Source organism: Stegostoma tigrinum, chromosome 6, assembly GCF_030684315.1.
Source record: "Stegostoma tigrinum isolate sSteTig4 chromosome 6, sSteTig4.hap1, whole genome shotgun sequence".
NCBI classification, from domain to species: Eukaryota; Metazoa; Chordata; class Chondrichthyes; order Orectolobiformes; family Stegostomatidae; genus Stegostoma; species Stegostoma tigrinum.
In genome coordinates, this window is record NC_081359.1 from 94,207,074 (window position 1) to 94,226,778 (window position 19,705).

Here is a 19,705-nt window from a genome sequence, read left to right on the forward strand (position 1 = left end):
GAGATGGGAAACAATTCCGTTCCGTCGGCGAGCTTTGTAAGAGAATCACGAGAAAAGGTGATTTCGTGGAAGGACGTTTGGATTTCAATCAGGAAAGGGAGCACACACACACAGAGAGAGAGAGACAGAGAGTGGTAGTGATGGTTGGGGGGGGGAGGGGGTGGGGGTGTGCATGTGGAGAGCTGACAGCCCGAGAGAAGGGGCTGATGAAATGTGTACGCACATCAATGCAGGCACCCCGATTGAAGCAGGACTCGCTCCCACCTTTGGCTTCCAATCTGTCCGGGAAGCTTGATGCATATTAAACAGATGATCTGTGTGACGTTCAGTTAGAGAGATAATAATCAGTCTGGTCAGATGAGAAAACACTCGTCGTTTCACCTCTCAACACACGCCCCCAACAAAAGAAAAAACAGTTTTTTAAAATAAAAAAGTCTTAGAACCTATTGAGGATTCTCTCGGTGTCTCTCTCACGTTTCGCTGTGGGTCGTGCACGGACGGATTGAAACTGGAGGAATGGGTTTGAATTCGGAGAGAAAAGCAGTCGGTCACAGAAAGGGTTCGTCGAATCCTCCCGGGACCAGGGAGTGCCGTTAAAAACCTGACCGAGGCTCGCAGTCGGTCCGCTTAGTAAGTGCGGCTGAGGGGAGACGGACAGAGTCCCGGGGGGTGGGGCTGCTCTTACTCATCACACAGCGGGAGAAGGCAAGGAACCCCGCGCCACAAGGTAACGGGTGTGTGTGTGTGTGGAATAAATGCTCAGTGAGTTTCACAGCTTTTAAAACAGACTTTTCCAGAAGTCGGCATCACCTTGCCCCTCAGCACAATATTTCATGTGCGAGACCGGGGACGGCAGCAAACTGGGGGAATGAGGTGCAAAAATTTGCTCCAACTCTTATTTCCCCCCCCCCCCCAAAACTGTTAATGTCCCAACCCTTTTCATCCCATATTTCCATCCCCGAAATTGCTGCCGGTTAGCCACCACGCGATGGGAAGCTTCGAGGTGCATCGATCTATCCGCCTTGCTCGTTCCCGCTACCTGCCGAAGCGGGTTGAGGGCGGGACGGGTGTTATACCAATCTTAAAGCCCCGTCCGTCCGGGAAGACATTGCCCGCCCCTGAACGCAGCCGAGAGAGGCTCCCCGTTTTATTCCTTTTCCTTGTCAACTTGATACAAAGTTGCCTGGAAGAAGTTGAGAAATCTCTGAGCGGTTTATCCCGAAGATCCCACGGACATGTTGTCTGAGGAGGACCCTGTGTGTTTTCAATTCTGAGTGTAGCCGGCCAGCGGCAAAATTCTTTCTTGCCTTCTAGTCCGATCGTCATGGTTACACGACCAGTAACCATGGCGAGAGATCTCAGGTTGAAGGTAGATGAGAATTGATAATAAAACACTTCAAGGCTCCCCTCAGGGATACGTGCATCCTCTCCCCCCACAACCTTCAGTTCGATAGCAAAACCCAGGATTTTTATTTGGAGTAGATTGTACAGTCGATCAAAAATGATTCTTACCTTTTTTTAAAATCTATCATCAGCAACTAAAATCATGCCCCATCCACCCCGGGAACTGCATAATAGCCAGATCCTCTAAGGTGATATTTTCATTGTCACAACAAGAGGAGGCTGTTCAATGGACAGAATGGCCTACTGTTCCTGTTTCTTTTCAAATGTAGAGATTTATGGCACACAAGGAGACTATTCAGCTCTGTGCCAGCTGAAAACGAGCAATCCGGTCAAATACGACTTTTCCGACTCTTGCAGGTCACAGCACTTCAAGTTAATTTTATTTATTAATTCATTGGATCTGGATGTTGCTAGTTAGCTCACAGTCCTTTATAGCTCAGTAGGCAATACCTGTCTCATGATGTCAGTTAACCCTTTCAGGTACTGACTGCCTCATACAACAACTGCCCAAACTTTATTCTGGTTGTTAATTATTTTGTATAATTGTTTCATTAAATACAACGGGTTTGATGCTGCTTCATCCCCTCCCAAGTGTCTCACTTTATAAGTAGCTGATGACTTTGGTTGAGTTGAAAGTCTGCTGTATCCCGGTGCACTTCATTTCCCAAATGTCTCTTGCCAAAGATATCTTCTGTCATTGATGAACATTTGTTCCCCTTGGATGATCTTTGGTTGGCTTGTCAGAGACCATATTTGTGTTTCTGAAAGAAGTAATCCTGTGTTTTTAATGCGGTAAACTCATATTTTGTACTAATGCTATTGGATAACATTGCCATTTCTTCAAGTTCAGTAATGGATAATTACTGTGATCATAGAATGCCTGCAGTGTGGAAATGGCCCTTCAGCCCAACAAGTCTACACCGACCCTTGGAGCATCCCACCCAGACCCATCCCTATAACCCACCTAAGCTACACATCCCTGAACAATATCGTCAACTTAGCATGGCCAATCCACCTAATCTGTACATCTTTGGACTGTGGGATGAAACTAGAGCACCCAGAGGAAACCCACGCAGACATGGGGAGAATGTGCAATCTCCACACCCAAGGGTGGAATCAAACCCAGATCCCTAGCGCTGTGAGGTAGCAGTGCTAACCGCTGAGCCACCGTATCTCAAAACTGCTTCCCATAAAGAGCTGAATTGACTGTATCAAGAGTCTACTCCTAATTCATGATGTTGTGGTGGTGTCAAGGATATCAAATGATCAGATTTTGAAGGTTTGGCTGCAATTGGAAAACAACTAAATTATTCCTTTTATTTCTGTGAAATCAGTTGAGTCTCCTGATCTCAGTTGCGAAAGTTACCGACATAATTAATTATGAGTGGTGCATATTTTCTCCGAGGTTCAGTGAACATTAGAGTCATTAAGTAATACAGCATGAAAACAGGCCCTTTGGCCCAAACTGATCCATGGTGCCCTCTCCACTAACTCCAGTTGCCTGCATTTGTTCATCATAACAATACAGCAGGTCAGGGTGTAAAAGCCCAGATGGGGTGGAATTTGTCAAAATTAGATTCCCTACAGTGTGGAAACAGGCCCTTCGGCCCAACAAGTCCACACCACCCCTTGAAGCATCCCACTTAGACCCATCCCCCTATAACCCACATACTCCTGAACACTGTGTGCAATTTAGCATGACTGATCCACCTAGCCTGCACATCTTCGGACTGTGGGAGGAAACCGGAGCAAACCCGCGCAGACACGGGGAGAATGTGCAAACTCCGCACAGACAGCCGCCCGAGGCTGGAATTGAACCTGGGTCCCTAGCGCTCTGAGCCACCATGCTGCCCAATGTGCCCAAGAAAGTTTCTTCAATCAATATGTAGAGGACCCTACTCGGGAAAGCACAAAACTGGATCGCTTGTTAGGAAATGAAGTTGGGCAAGTGACTGAAGTGTCAGTCGGAGCTCACTTTGGGTCCAATGACCATAACTCTCTTAGTTGTAACATTGTTTTGGAAAAAGAAAGGACAGGCCCACAGGTTAAGGTGTTAAACTGGAGCAGGGCCAATTTTGGGGCCGTTAGCCAAGATCCAGCAGACGTCGATGGGATGAGTCAGTTAGATGGAAAAGGCACGACTAAAAGTGTCATATTAAGAGTCCAAGGACATGTCCCTTCTTAGAATGAAGGGAAAAGCTGGCAGTTTTGGGATCCCTGGCTCAGGGTTATTGAGGCTCTGGTCAGGAAAAAGGTGTACATTGGGTTTAAGCTATCGGGTTCAAGTGAATCCCTCGATGACTATAAAAAGTGTAGGAGCACACTCGAGGAAAATCAGACGAGCAAAAGGAGGGTATGAGATGGATTTGGCAGAAAAGGTTAAAGATAATCCCGAGAGGTTCTATAGCTATATTAAGAGCAAGAGGGTGGCTAGGCAGAGAATAGGTCCCTTTAAAGATCAGCATGGCTATCTGTGTATAGAGCCACAGGAGATGGGGGAGATTTTTTAATGAATATTTCTCCTCAGTTGTTACTGAGGAGAGAGTCATGGATGATAAGGAAATAAGGGGAACGAGTAGGGATGTTTTGAACTGCGTACATCTTACCAGAGGAGGTGTTTGCAGCCTTAAAGCACATTAGGTGGATAAATCCCGTCAGTCTGATCAAGTGCATCCTGAATGCTGTGGGAGGCTGGGGAAGAAATTGCAGAGGCCCTTGCAGAGACTTTTGCTTTATCTTTAGCCACTGGTGAAGTTCCAGAAGACTGGAAGGTGGCGAATGCTGTTCTATTCTTCTGAGACCGATGAAATCCCCTTGTTAAGCAAAACTGTGCTGGTCATCGGTATTTTTTTTAGCGCTAGTTAATGTTCTTCAACATACTGCAGTATTTTAAGAACAAAAGTGTTTTTTGCTAAGTCGTGAGAAATGTTGGTTTTTGTTGACGTGTACCTGTCCAACAGTATTAGTCGCTGCGTGTTCAGACAATGCTGAGTATTCCTTTGATATTAAGTGATGTTCTGACTGTGTCATGCAGTTCTCTGTCAGATAGTTGTAGTTTCATTCTCTTCCACCAATAGATAATACCATAATATTCACTGCAGTGTCAAGTTTGAAATCAGTTGGATGGCCATTAAACTGTATGTGTAATATCTGGTTCAGATGAATCAGCTACCGCATAGGACCCTATTACCCTGGGAATTGTTGATTCACGGCTTTCAAAGATGGTGTATCATCGTATGAAGGTATATGTCTCGTGAATGTATGTCTTGATATTTTGACCTTTTTTTCAAAGATATTGACACCTCTGAAAATGTCATATTTTTGTTACAAAGTTTGTATTGTCATGATAAAGCTGGACATCAATTCTTAACTGCACACCTAGAACAGCGGGTTCTCGCATCTAAGTAATTGATGACTTTTTATGTTGGTCTGTCGTGTGATGTTTTGATGACAAAGTTGGCAAAGTCTGATGAATTTCTTCGGTTAAGTCAGCTTTCTGTTCCCATCATTCTGTTGCACTGTTTCCAGTTGTCAGCCTCTGCCACTATCTGCATAGTTCTTTTGAGTGTGAGATCTTCTTTCGGATTGTAACGTATCCTGATACAAAGAATCCAGGTAACTTCTTCCGTCCCTGATATGTGTCAAAAATAGCAAATCGGCTTCCATCTTAATGGCTCTGATTCAAAGTTCCTTGAGCCACGAACACCAACTGCGGAAGTGTTTGCCCTGGATCACACGGTATCCAATAGCACCCTCATTCTTCAACTTCATCACATCATCTCTCCTACCATTCCTAATTAACTTTAATTACTTCATTATATTATTCACATATTGTTTATCACACAATTTTTAACTTGATCTCTGATTTCATACTATTTTAAAACTTAAGAATGGAATAGATTGTAACTACTTACCAGATACCCACCAAATAATTAGCTGCCTTCCCTGATGTAGAGCAAGAATAATTTCTTATGGGCAAAAAATGTAGAAAAGGAAACGGACACCTCTTCCCCATTTCACTGAACACTCACTCACCAAACTCTCAGATTTGTATTTAATTTTCTCATTATTCCTCCATGACCTTTCCTCCACAATCCGCCAAAATCTTTGGACTCCTCCATTTCTGGACGCCTCTGCAGTTTTGTTTGCTGAGTTATTTGTGGCTGTGGCTTCATTGCTTAGTCTCTAAGATTTAGAATTCCATCCGTGAACCTCTTTGCCTCTGTGCTTCTTTATTTCATCCTTTCAGATGCTCCTTAAAATCCACCTGCTTGACCAAGCCTTTGATCTCCTGTTGTAGTGTCTTCTTTCGTGATTCATTGCCAAATTTTGTTTGCTGCCATGAAATGTCTTGGAATGTTTTCCTGCATTAGTGGGATCTAGGATTAAGAGTCAACTAAAGTGAAGGGATGTAAGATGTGCTCAGTGTACATATGAGGTAGTATGTGTTTGGAAGGTAACTTAATGGCTAAGCTAATAGTAGTCGTTTGCCTTCAAGATGATTGAAGTCACAGTTTGAAAGGGGCTGTCACGCATCTTGTAGATGTTACACACTGCAGAGTTCCGTTAGTGGAAGAAATAATAGTGATGGATGGGATCCCAAACAATTTGACTGCTTTGACATAGAGTCCTACAACAGGGAGACTGGCCCTTTGGCCCAAACTGGTCCATGCTGACCAAAATGCCCATCCACACTTAACCCATTTCCCTGCACTTGGTCCATATTCTTCTAAACCTTGCCTATCTATGTATTCATACAAATGCCTTTTGAATGTTGTTAATGTATTCACTTCAACTACTTCCCCACTGTCAGCTCATTCCATTTGCGTACCGCCATTTGTGTAAAAACGTTGCCCCATTGTATTCTTTCCTCTCTTACCTTAAACTGATGCCCTCTCGTCCTCGATTCCCCAACCTAGGGAAAAAGACTGATTGCATTCACCCTATCCATGCCTCTCATGATCTTCTAAACTTCTATAAGATCCCCCGTGAGTCTCCTACATTCTAAGAATCTCTTTGGATTCACTCTAATCTTCTCAGCTAAAGTTATCTCATGCTCCCTTTTCACCCTCCTGATTTCCTTCTTCAGTAAGCTCCTGTATCTCCTATATACCTCCAGGGATTTCCTTGATCCCAGCTGCCTGTTCCTGAGCCATGCCTCTTTTTTTTCTGGTCAAAGCCTCAATATCTCTTGTCATTCAAGGTTCCATATTCCTGCCAACCTTACCCTTCACCCTCACAGGAACATATAGAACTTAAACTCTAGCTATCACACTTTTAAAGGCCTCCCACTTGCCAGAGCTCCCTTTGCCTGCAATTCTGTCAAAATTAACCTTGCCCCAGTTTAGAACTTGAACCTGTGGACTAGTTTTGTCCTTCTCCAAAACTGTTTAAAAATTATTAGAACTACAATCACTGGTCCCAAAGTGCTCCCCCACTGTCACCTCAGTCACCTGTCCTGCTCTATTTCTCAAGAGTAGGTCATGTTTTGCCCCCTTCTGAGTAGGACCCTCTACATACTGCTTGAGGAAACTTTCCTGAATATATTTAACAAATTTCACCCCATCTAAGTCCCTAACACTATGGCAGTCCTGGTCTTTAATAGGAAAATTAAAATACCCCACTATGACAGCACTAATTCTCCTGCAAGATTCAGCAATCTCCCTCTTCTATTTCTCATTGACCATTTGGGGGCCTCTTGTATAACTCCATTAATGCCATCACCCCTTCTTATTTGTTAGCTCTATCCACAAAGCCCCACTAGATGATCCCTCAGTTATTTCATCTCTGACTACTGCTGTGACACTCTGCTGAATCAAAAATACAACTCCCCGCCCCCACTTTCCTCCACTCTGTCCCACCTAATGCATTGGTACTCCGGCACATTGAGCTGCCAGTCCCATCCCTCCCTTAGCCATGCTTATGTCATGGCTATAGTTTCCTGCCACACGTACCTAGCCATGTCCCGAGTTCATCAGCCTTACCTGTTAGCCCTCTTGCATTGAAATAAATGCAATTTAATCCAACAGACGTTCCTCACTCCCTGTCCTGTTCCAGCCTGACCTGTCTCTCCAACTTGCTGTTTCTGATTACTGTATCTCCTTCCAGCCTCACACTTGCCTCCCTGCTGTTGAGGATCCCACCCCTTGCCAATCTAGTTTAAACCCTCCCTTGCAGCACTTGCAAATCTGCCTGTCAGGATATTGGTCCCCCTCCAGTTCGCTATAGCCCATCCCTCTTGAACAGGTTACATCTGCCTCAGAAAAGATCCCAATGATCCAGGAATCTGAATCCCGCCCCTTGCACTAATTTTTTAGCCACACATTCGTCTGCTATATCATCATTTGCCAAACTCACTAGCATGTGGCACTGGAAGTAATCTGATTACCACCTTCGAGGTACTGTGTTTAACTTTTTTCCTAGCTCTCTGCAAGTCCCACTTATATAAAATTTTAAAAATGTACAATTTAGTCTCTCGAAATCAGTCGATCTCCAGTCAGGAAAGGCTTCTCCATTTGTTCTTCTGTCAGGAATGTTAACTAGTTGTGCCATGGCTACCTTTGGTATTTAAATGGTGTTTTCTCTAAAACTTAGAGGAGATTGTGAGAGCCAGTAGTTCTCTCTTGAGTGCTGAGGGCTGTTAACTCTGGAAGATGGCAGGTAGTTCTCGCTTGTCTTTGTCCAACTGCTTCCTTCTTTTCTACCCTTGATGATGTATCAATTTTTTACAACAGGATTGGTTCTGTGTTGTCAAAGCCATCAGATTTAAATTTAGTTGATTATTTTCTGTCTACTTGCTTTATTCATATTGATTTGGCCAAATTCAAACCTTGTGGTCTTGGTTAAAAACTGCTGGTTGGCCTGCTCATCGTATGGCCTTTCGATACAAATGTTTCAATTTGGGTGCTGTCTGTATATTTGCAAACTTTTAATCTGTTGCTCACAGATATTCTTTTTAATTCACTGAGCATAGAAAAAAATACATCACCTTTTAAAGGGACCACACAATGCTCCCCCCACCAGCATTTTATGAACACCAAATTCTTACTTCCTGCCTCCCAATCCACAAGTACTCTACCCAACTTCTCAACACCTGCCCCCTTAAGAAAAAACATGAACCATCATTATGAAAAGATAGCTTCATTTTTTTCTTCTAAAACCCTAACTCCACTATATTACCTAGATCCATAGTTCATTAACTTAGTGTCACAAATTTTATACTAATTTTTTATATATACAACATTGAACATTGCCATTTCTCTCTTATATAAACATTTTTATTTTAAACTTGCGATAAAGCAACCACAATAATATTTTCACAACCTGCAACATGTACAATCTGGAAATTAAATGCTTGTGACATAAGACTCCCACAAAATAATCTTGTACTCCTGTCCTTAAATCTTCCCAGAAATGTCAAAGCATTGTGATCGGTCTACACAATCATCTCTGATGCATTGTTTGCAACATAAATATTAAGATGTTGTAAGGCCAATACCAAACAATTTTTCAATGGTTCAATATCTTTCCTGGTGGATATTGAGTTTTTTTGAAAAATAACCGATTGTGGAGTTGAAAGGCCAACCATCCTCCTGTAACAACATACCCCTACACCTCCATCACTTGCATCAATGACAACTAAAGCTGGTGAGGTTGTTAACACTGCTTTTAAATTCTCAAATGCCTCCTGCCATTGTTCTGTCCACCAAAATTTTGTACTCCTTTCTGAAAAATCTGTCAATGGTACCACTGTGCTACTAAAGTTTGACATGAATTTCATGTAGAAAATGCTCAATCCTAAAAATTGTAGCACTTCCTTCTTTGAGGAAGGTCTTGGAAATTCCTTAATGGCCTTTGTCTTCATGTTCCTCAGTGTCATCCATCCGTGTCTGATGTTGTGCCCTAAGAATGTCACTTCTGCCTTCGTAAGCTCTTGCCAAGTTCATGACCAACTTTGCCTTCTGTAGTCTCTCGTAGAACTCTGCCAAATGCACCATGTGATCTTTCCATGAATGGCTAAGGATCATTAAGTCCTCTATATGGACAGCACAGGTAGTCAATCCTACAACAACCGTGTTCATAAGACTTTGAAAAGTGGCTGGTGCGTTTTTCATTCCAAAAGGCATGACTTTAAATTGATACAGCTCATTTGGGTTACAAAAGCAAAAGTTTCTTTTGCCATTTCCAACAAAGTTTCTTACCAGGAATGGTGAAATAAGTCCAACTTTGTGATGTAAGTGGCTTGTTCTACATTTTCCACGCAGTCCTCCAGCATTGGAATTGGGCATGTGTCAGATTTGGTCACGGTATTGACCTTCTGATAACCTATGCAGAATCATTGTATACCATCACGTTTGGGAACCAACACTATTGGTGAACCCCACTTGCTTTGACTTGGCTCTGTGATGTCTTCTTGGAGTATCGCTTCCACTTCCTTCCGAACTTGCATTGCTTTGAGAAGATTACGTCTGTAAGGATGTTGTTTTACTGGGACAGTATCTCCTATGTCGGCCTCATGTACTAGGTGTTAGTCCTCCCCATTCTATTTCTACATATGTCCTCAGAGCACTGTAACAAGCCTTTCAATTCAGTTCTCTGTTCCTGGGACAAATAGCTCATTACCCTATCCCATTCCTTAAGGACTTCCTCATTATTCAATTTATTCTAGACACATCAAAATCCAAATCATCTGAATTTTATTCCTCACTCTGAGTGGCAGTAACCAATACCTGTTTCTCCAGTTCTCTTTCCCTATCATAGTAATGTTTCAGCATGTTGATATGACGTAGCTGCTAAATTTCTTTCCTGTTTTGAATCTTTATCAGATAATTCATCTGACTTAACTTCTTCTGAATCTGATAGGAACCACTAAACCTTGCTTTGAAGGGATTCCTTACCACTCGTAACATCACCAATACTTTATCACCATGGGCAAATGTAGGAATTTTAGATTTCTTATCTGCTTCTGGCTTCATTTTGTACTGTACCACCTTCAAATGTTGTCTAGCTAATTCACCCGCTCTGTTTAATCTTTCTCTTGCTTCAGACACATAATCCAACTGTGAGATCTCTGACTTCAAACCTATCGACTGTTCCTTAATTAATTGTAAAGGCCATCTTACTTTGTCTCTGAATATCAATTCAAATGGAATAAACTGAGTTGATTCATTTGGAGCATCTCTTATGGCAAATAATATAATACCTTTATCACAATCATTTGGTTAATTGTGGCAATAAGCCCTCAACATTCTCTTTAAGGTCTAGATCCACCCTTTCAATGGTCCCTGGGATTCAGGATGGTATGCATCTGATTTAAAGAGTTTAATGCCTAAGCTCTCCATGCCCTCCTAAATAATTGGCAGTAAAATTGGACCTGGGTCTGACTGAATCTCCCTGGATAGTCCATAATGGGTAAAGAAAGCAAGCAACTCTTTCATGACCTTTTTTGCCTTGACACATCTGTTATGGTTAGCAAATACTGGCTCCCACTTTTGGGTTTAGGGAGGGGACCCACACAGTCAATCATAACCCACATGAAAAGGTTCTTTAAATGCAGGAATTGACATCAAAGGTGCTGGTTTTATCACTGCCTGTGGCGTTCCTATTCTCTGACACTTTATGACAGGTACGGCAAAATTCAACCATATCTTTAAGTAATCCAGGCCAAAAGAAATGCTTCTGTATCTTAGCCAGAGTCTTCCTCATGCCTAGATAATCTCTTACAGGTAGTTCATGTGCTACCCGCAATACTTCCCATCTGTTTGCTACTAGCAACACAATTTAGAGAACTTCCACCCTTTTTTCATCTGCACTAACCTGCCGCAGTCTCCATTTCCATCTTAAGGTTTTATCTGCAAGGTAATAGCATTCTGGAATACATTCTGATTCCTTTTCCAAATAGGCTTTATGATATAAATCCTTTATTGTCTCATCTTTTTGTTGTAACTCCATTAATCTTACAGAACTAGACATCTCTGCCTGATCCTCTGCCTGCTGAGGTTTTTCCTTTACCTTTTCATCAACCAAGGTGTCAGCTAACTGAGCCTCAACTCCTTCGTCTTTCTGTTTGATTTCCCCATCTTGTTTTAACTTATGGCTGTGGGATCTGTCGTCCAGAAAAATTTCAGGGTAGTTTTCTTTTCACTTCTCAGTTCCCTGGTTTTCCTTTGGCTTCTCCACTACAATGGGCATCACTTCCACCTGTGATCCAGCTACATTGTTTCCAGGCATAAGCCGTATTCCTGGAATAGCTTATTTTTCCATCACTCCCCTGTCTTGATTGGACTTTCTAGCCTTATCTTACATTCAGAAACATTAATTCTCTCTCCATTTATTTCAAAGATTATCAGTTTCTCGATCAATATTTCAGATTCATCTCATACTGAGAGACTGATCATCTCCTGTATCTCACAATATTTTATCTTCTTTACCTATTTCTCCTGTTCTACCTGAGTAAACCACACCCACACAGATGAAATCTTTGAAAAGATCGGGCGCTATTTTACTATTCAGCCTGTGACTAGGCTGGACTCTCTCCTGCAGCTCCTCAACTACTATTGGGATTTCCTGCACTACCTCAACTAATCTCACTGGTTTAGTCTCTTTTACCACATCCTTTTTCCCAGTGCTTCTCTTAAACCACCAGCACGGCGACTTTGTGTGTCCCAAGTTGTTAACACCCAAGGTCTTTCACCTCTTTTCCACCCACTTGGGTTTCTTTATTCACATGTCATAAACTGTTCCCAGTGTGATCTACTTTTTGCTCTTCATTGAAGGATCTCTCTCTTTCCCAATATAAATCACTCACAGAATGAAATTGCTGTTGGAAGGTAGGTTTTGATTTCTGCAGGAATTTGTATTCATCCGCCATCTCTGCAACTCTTCTCGCTGTTTTAACTTTCTGTTACTCCACATGAATTCTTAACATTTCTGGAAGTGAGTTTTTGAACTCGTCCAGCAGAATAACATCTCCACAATCCTCATATGTCTTTTCTATCTTTAATGCTCACACCTATCTATCAAAGTTACTCTGTTTAATTCTTTCAAACATGATTTAAGTCTGACCTGGTTCCTTCCTTACATTGTTATCGATATGCTTCTGGTACCAATTTGTAAGCACTTGAAATAGCATGTTTTACTTCTTCATATTCTCCTGACACCTCCATGTGACAGTACTGCAACCACCTCACTAGCCCCGCCTACCAAATTAGCCTGAGTTAACATTACCTACACAGTCTCTGGTTAGTTCGACTGTTTAGCCAATTTCTCAAAGGAAATGACAAAAGCTTCTCGATCTTTTTCATCGAATTTTGGTAAGGCTTTGACATATTTGTATATATCCCTACCAGGCTTTTGGCTATGATGGGTTTGCTCATCATCACTATCCTCCTCACTAAGCCTACCTTCTACTTTCTTCTCCATCCTTTTGCATCAACTTTCCTGTCTAATTATCAACTTCTGAATTTCAAACTCTTTCTCTTTTTGGTCGGCTATTAACCATAATTCAAGCTGTTTCAGTTTGCTTTCATTCTGTTTAGCTAGGGATCTTCTTTCCCTTTCTTTCTCTTCTGATTCCAGTTGTGTCACTTGCAACTTAGTTTTTCCTAACTTCACTGCACTTGACTGTTTCTCTGATTATATCTAAATGCTTGACTAATTCCATTACAATGTCAGCTTTCTTCTTATCCCTCGTTAAATCCAATTTTAGCTTGTCTTCTAAAAGTGTTATCTTTCCTTGTCTTTCTAAACTTTCTTGGCGAATTTGGGAAGGACCTTCGACCTCCCAGAACTTCTTTAGCACTGTTAAGAGCCATTTCCCTACTTTTGATTTAACTAACAAAAAGCAACCGAAATCAAACAGATTTTCTACTATCACTCAAGTTTTATTTGAAGGTCTAGGACACTAATCCCCAAGTCTGCTGAAGTCTTCTGGGACCTTACGTACCTTAAATCTGTAAAAATACGTCTTGATCTATCCAAATCCATTCAGATCCATCCAAATCCTGGACATGAGCCAACAATCTGTGAGTAAAGCGGATGTTGACCCCCCTCCCAGAAAAACCGAAACACCCAAAGAGGAATATCTCACTCCATAATCTGTAAAAGGAGCGTGAAAAATGGTGTAACCTGCCTTTCAGCAAATTCTAGCAGTTAAATAAAAATAGCCCTGACACTCACTTTACAATCAAGAAGTAACAATTTATTTTTCTAACTTTAACAGTGAACAAATTAAATATACTATTAACAAACCAAATAAATCCCGTCCAAACTCTAATTATTCCTAAATAAAACAAGATTCTATTAGTATGCCATTCCAATAAATTCAAGTCCCGCCTATATTAAACAAAATAAAAAGAATTAGAATTTAGTCTCTCAAAATTATAGCCAGGTTACATGTCTTCCAGAATGTTCTGTGCCCTCTCCGTCGATTCTTCTGTCAGGAAAGCCTTCTCTATCAGTTCTTCTGTCAGGAATATTAACTAGTCATGCCATGGCTATCTCTGACATTTAGGTGGTGTTTTCTCTAAGACTTAGAGACTGTGAGAGCCAGTGGTTCTCTCTTGATAGCGGAGGGCTGTTAACTCTGGTGGATGGCAGTTAGCTTTTTCTTGTCTAATTGCCCGTTTCTTTTATACTCTTGATGACACATCAATTTCTTACAATAGGATTGGAACTATGTTATCAAAACCATCTGATTTAAATTTTTTTATATCTAAGTGCTTGGTTCAAATTGATTTGGAAAAATTCAAAACTTGTTGTCTTGGTTGAAAGCTGCTGCTTGGCCTGCTAACTGTATGCCCTTTTGATACAAATGTTTCAATTTGGGTGCTCTCTGTATACTTGCAAACTTTCAATCTGCTGCTCCCAGACATTCTTTTTAATTCACTAAGTGTTAAAAAAGCACATAATCTTTTAAAGGGACCATGTAATTGCTTCCCCCTGTCTAGCATTTTACAAACACCAAATTCTTACTTCCCAACTTTGAAACAATATTGACATTCCCCTTTGTTTCTAGTTGACATCAGGACCTTCCTAAACACTGTACAGCCAATGAAGTGTAGTGATGGTTATAATGTCAGAAACTGCTGCTAATTTAGGCACAAGAAGCTCCCACCAACAGTGTGATAATACCCAGATAATCTGCTTTGGGAATTTGCTTGAGCATATAAATAGTGGCCTTATCCTCTTTCTAATCGTGACACAAGAATTACAAGGAGCCTGTCAAACCTGCCCACCATTCAACAAAACCATAGCTGATCTTCCCCAGGGTTCAACTCCTCCTTCACACCAGCTGAGCAAAGCCTTCACCTCCCAAGTCCAAGTTCAGTGTGAGTCTTTCATTGGAGAGCTGCCTGAACACTTGCAATGAAAACAAGGTTTAATAAGGACTTGCAGATAACACAGCATGGAGCTGGAGGAGTACGGCAGGCCAGACAGCATCAGAGGAGCAGGAAAGTTGACCTTTCGGGTCAGGACCCTTCTTCAAAAACGGTGGGGGGGCAAGTGAGCTCCGAAATAAATAAAAAGAGGAGGGGTGGAGCTGGGGAAGTTAGGTAGAATGGTGATAGGTGTGTGCAGGTAGGCAGTGGTGGGAATTGGTCAGTGAGGTAGGAAGAGTGAATAGGTCGGAGAGAAGATGGATAGGTTGTGTCAGGTCAAGGAGGCAGGGATGAGAGGGAGGGTTGGTCATGGGATGGTGGTAGGGAGATGTTGAAACTGGTAAAGTCCACATTGAGACCATTGGGTTGTTGGCTCCCAAGGCGGAATATGAGGTGCTGCTCCTCCAGTTTCTTGGTGGTGTCGTTGTGACGCTGGAGGAGGCCCTGGATGGAGGTGAGGGAGAAGGTGTAGGGGGCAGGTTTAACACTAGATTACACCTCCTCTCACCCACCTTCCTGCAAGAACGTAATCCCCTACCCCCAATTCCTCCAACTCTGCCATATCTGCTCCCAAGATGGGACATTCCACTCCCAAACATCGCAGATGTCCTCTTATTTCAAGAATCGCAACTTCCCCACGTTCGGTGATTGAAAATGCTCTTGGCTGCATCTCTTGCATTCCCCCCCCCCCTCATCCCCATCCAACACACCAAACTTACCTTTCACATCAGACAGAGGTTCACCTGCACATCCGTCAATGTGGTCAATTGCATCCGCTGCTCCTGGTGTGGTCTCCTCTACATTGGTGAGACGAAGCGGAAGCTCAGAGACTGCTTTGTAGAGAACCTGTGCTCGCTTTGCGACAAACAACTGCACCTTCCAGTTGTGAACCACTTCAACTCCCCCTCCTTCGCCTTGGACGACATGTCCATCCTGGGCCTTCTCCAGTGTCACAATGACACCACCCGGAAACTGGAAGAGCAGCCCACTCCTCCTCTCTCTATTTATTTCGGACCTCCCTTCTGCCTTCATCAATTCTGGAGAAGGGTCCCGACCCAAAATGTCAACCTTCCTGTTCCTCTCATGCTGCCTGGCCTGCTGTGTTCCTTCAGCTCCACACTATTTTCTATTTGACTCCAGCATCAGCAGTTCTTACTATCTCTTAGCAAGGACCTAAGTCAGGGAAATGACAATTGCACTTTCTGTTTCAACCTCAGCAATCAGAGAGAAGAGTTTTCATTTATTCCTACTCTTGTTTAGCTTAAATTTGTCTTGAAATGTATTGTAAAAGGTGTGTTACAACATGTATTGCTCCTATTGCCTGATATCCAGTCCTGTCATAGACAATGGAATTGACGGGGAGTATAGTGATTAGTTGATCCACTTTGCATACAAAATCCAATTCTACACATCAATCTTGTTGGGCATGTTTTCATAAACCTTCAGTGTCGTCACGTGCAAATAATTCCGTGGCACGTTTTATCTGTAAAAATGACAAAGGATCACACTTAGGTTGAACAAATTCAGGGAGACCTGATAGAAGTCCATAAAATTGGGAGATGCAGAGAGAGAGTTGACAGGATCTTTCCCAGAGTTGAAATGTCTAATATTAGAGAGCGTGCTTTGAAGGTGAGAGGGGGAAAGTTCAAAGGAGATGTGAGGCGCACATCTTTTTACACAGAGAGTGGTAAGTGCCTCGAATGTGCTGCCAGGGGTGGTGGTTGAGGCAGATATGATAATGGGCATTTAAGAGGCTTTTAGATAAGCACATGACTAAGCAAGAAATGGAGCTTGAACAGTTCATCAACATCACTTTACATCGCACCATCAAATTCACATGGACCATTTCTGACATCTCCCTCCCCTTGCTGGACCTCTCTGTCTCCATCTCTGGTTACGGACTTGCCAATGACATCCATTTCAAACCCACTGACCCCCACAATTACCATGATTACACCTCCTCTCACTCACCCTCCTGCAAAAATTCTATCCCATTACCTCACAATTCCTCTGCGTCTACCACATCAGCTCCCAGGATAAAGCGTTCTACTCCAGAACATCCCAGATATCCTACTACTTTAAATACCATAGTTTCCCTTCCTCTCTTATTCAGGGTGCCCTCAACTGTATCTCCCCCATTTCCAGTGCTTCTGCCCTCAAACCCTCTCTCCCCAACAACAATAAGGATAGAGTCCCCTTAGTCCTGACATACCACCCCACCAACCTCTGAAGACAACACATCATCCTCTGACATTTTTGCCACCTACAACTGGATGCCACCACCAAAAAGATATTCCCCTCCCCACCCCTGTCTGCTCTCCACAAGGATTGTTCACTCCACAACTCTCTTGTCAGTTCCACACTCCCCACCAACTCCTGCACCACACCAGGTACCTTTCCCTGCAACCGCAGGAGGTGCTACACCTGCCCCTGCACATCCCCTCTCACCTCCATCCAAGGCCCCAAACAATCCTTCCACATCTGGCAGAGATTCACCTGCATTTCATCTAATCTCATCTACTGTATCCATTGCTCCTGATGTGGGGTCTATATATCAGGGATATATTTCTTCTGTATCAGGGAGACCAAACGCAGACTCAGGGACTAGTTTGCGGAAAATCTGCGCTCTGCTCGCACTAACCAAACTGATCTTCTGGTTGCCATCCACTTTAACTCCCCCTCCCACCCTCTGGTGACATGTCCATCCTTGATGTGCCCACTGTCAGTGAGGCCAAATGTAAACTGGATGAACAACAACTCATATTTCCCTTTGGAAGCTTACAGCCCAGTGGCCTGAATATTGACTTCACCAGCTTCAAGATCCCTCTTCCACCACCCTTCCACATCTGGCAGAGATTCACATGCATTTCATCCAATCTCATCTACTGTATCCATTGCTCCTGATGTAGGGTCTATATATCAGGGATGTATTTCCTCTGTATCAGGGAGACCAAACGCAGACTCGGACTAGTTTGCGGAAAATTTGCGCTCTGCTTGCACCAACCAACCTGATCTTCTGGCTGTCGTCCACTTTAACTCCCTCTCCCACCCCCTGGTGACATGTCCATCCTTGGAATCTTCTGACTCATCTAACATCTTCACCCTTCCCACTGACCAATCAGTGTGACCCCTCACCTGCATCCACCTATCTCCATCCCAACTACCCTTTCCCCCATCTCCACCCCCCTCCCTCTATTTATTTCTAGGCTCCTCTCCCCCTACCGAGTCCTGTTGAAGGGTTTTGGCTCGAAACGTTGACTTTCTTGCTCCTCAGATGTCTCACTGTACTGCTTTTCCAGCTCCATATCTATTGTCTCTAGCTTCCAACATCAGCAGTCCTTACTGTCTCCAGGCAATGGAGGGTAATGAGCCATGGACAGGCGGAAGGGATTAGTTTAATTTGGTATCATGTTCATTATGACTTCAGGGCTGGAGAGCCTATTCCGATGCAGTACTGTTCTATGTTCTAACTGTGTGGCTTTTCTTGGCTATTTTGTGTATTTAATATCGGTAAGTTTATTTCAACACTTTCGTTGATGGTATTCCAGAGGAAATTCAGTTCGAGAAATAACCATTCTTGACAGGCTGCTTGACCTCGACTGACACACAAAGTGGGACAACCTCATTGAAACGTTTCAGATAATGGCTGCTCCATTATTGTTAATGCAGCTCCAGGACAGAGCTGACACTTTAGAACCAGATGAGCCATCCTGAACTCACAGTTAAAACAGATGGATGTGCTCTTAAAGTAAAGCAAAAAGATTTAATCAACATCCTAATTTGTTTGATTTTGCAAGGATGTATTGGCCTTGGAGGGAGTACAAGCTAGGTTTACAAGAATAATACCTGGATTTCGGAGGTTAAATTATAAAGAGAGATTATGATTATGCCCTCGATCTCACACACTACCCCACCAACCTCCGGATACAATGCATCATCCTCCGACACATCCGCCATCTACAATCCGACCCCACCACCCAAGACATGTTTCCATCCCCACCCTTGTCTGCTTTTCGGAGAGACCACTCTCTCTGTGACTCCCTTGTTCGCTCCACACTGCCCTCCAACCCCACCACACCCAGCACCTTCCCTTGCAGCCGCAGGAAATGCTACACTTGCCCCCACACCTCCTCCCTCACCCCTATCCCAGGCCCCAAGATGACTTTCCATATTAAGCAGAGGTTCACCTGCACATCTGCCAATGTGGTATACTGCATCCATTGTACCCGGTGTGGCTTCCTCTACATTGGGGACCACTTTGCAGAACACCTCCGCTCGGTTCACAATAAACAACTGCACCTCCCAGTCAGAAACCATTTCCACTCCCCCTCCCATTCTTTAGATGACATGTCCATCATGGGCCTCCTGCAGTGCCACAATGATGTCACCCGAAGGTTGCAGGAACAGCAACTCATATTCCGCTTGGGAACCCTGCAGCCCAATGGTATCAATGTGGACTTCACCAGCTTCAAAATCTCCCCTTCCCCCACTGCATCCCAAAACCAGCCCAGTTTGTCCCCTCCCCCCACTGCACCACACAACCAGCCCAGCTCTTCCCCTCCACCCACTGCATCCCAAAATCAGTCCAGCCTGTCTCTGCTTCCCTAACCTGTTCTTCCTCTCACCCATCCCTTCCTCCCACCCCAAGCCGCACCTCCATCTCCTACCTACTCACCTCATCCCACCTCCTTGGCCTGTCCATCTTCACTATCCCCTCCCTACCTCCCCACCTATACTGTCCTCTCCAACTATCTTCTTTTCTCTCCATCTTCGGTCCGCCTCCCCCCCTCCCTATTTATTTCAGAACCCTCACTCCATCCCCCTCTCTGATGAAGGGTCTAGGCCCAAAACGTCAGCTTTTGTGCTCCTGAGATGCTGCTGGGCCTGCTGTGTTCATCCAGCCTCAAATTTTGTTGTTATGC

General features: G+C 43.4%; 1 protein-coding gene across 2 annotated transcripts in view; it reads left to right on the forward strand.

Moving 5' to 3' along the window:
* The first annotated feature begins 275 nt into the window (after positions 1-275).
* The window catches only part of cnga3a (cyclic nucleotide gated channel subunit alpha 3a), a 50,969-nt gene continuing 31,539 nt past the window's right edge, over positions 276-19,705 (forward strand). For both annotated transcript variants that reach the window (XM_059646781.1, XM_048532882.2), the window contains exon 1: positions 276-727. The gene's annotated coding sequence lies outside the window, so the exon portion shown is untranslated. The remainder of the gene's footprint in view (positions 728-19,705) is intronic.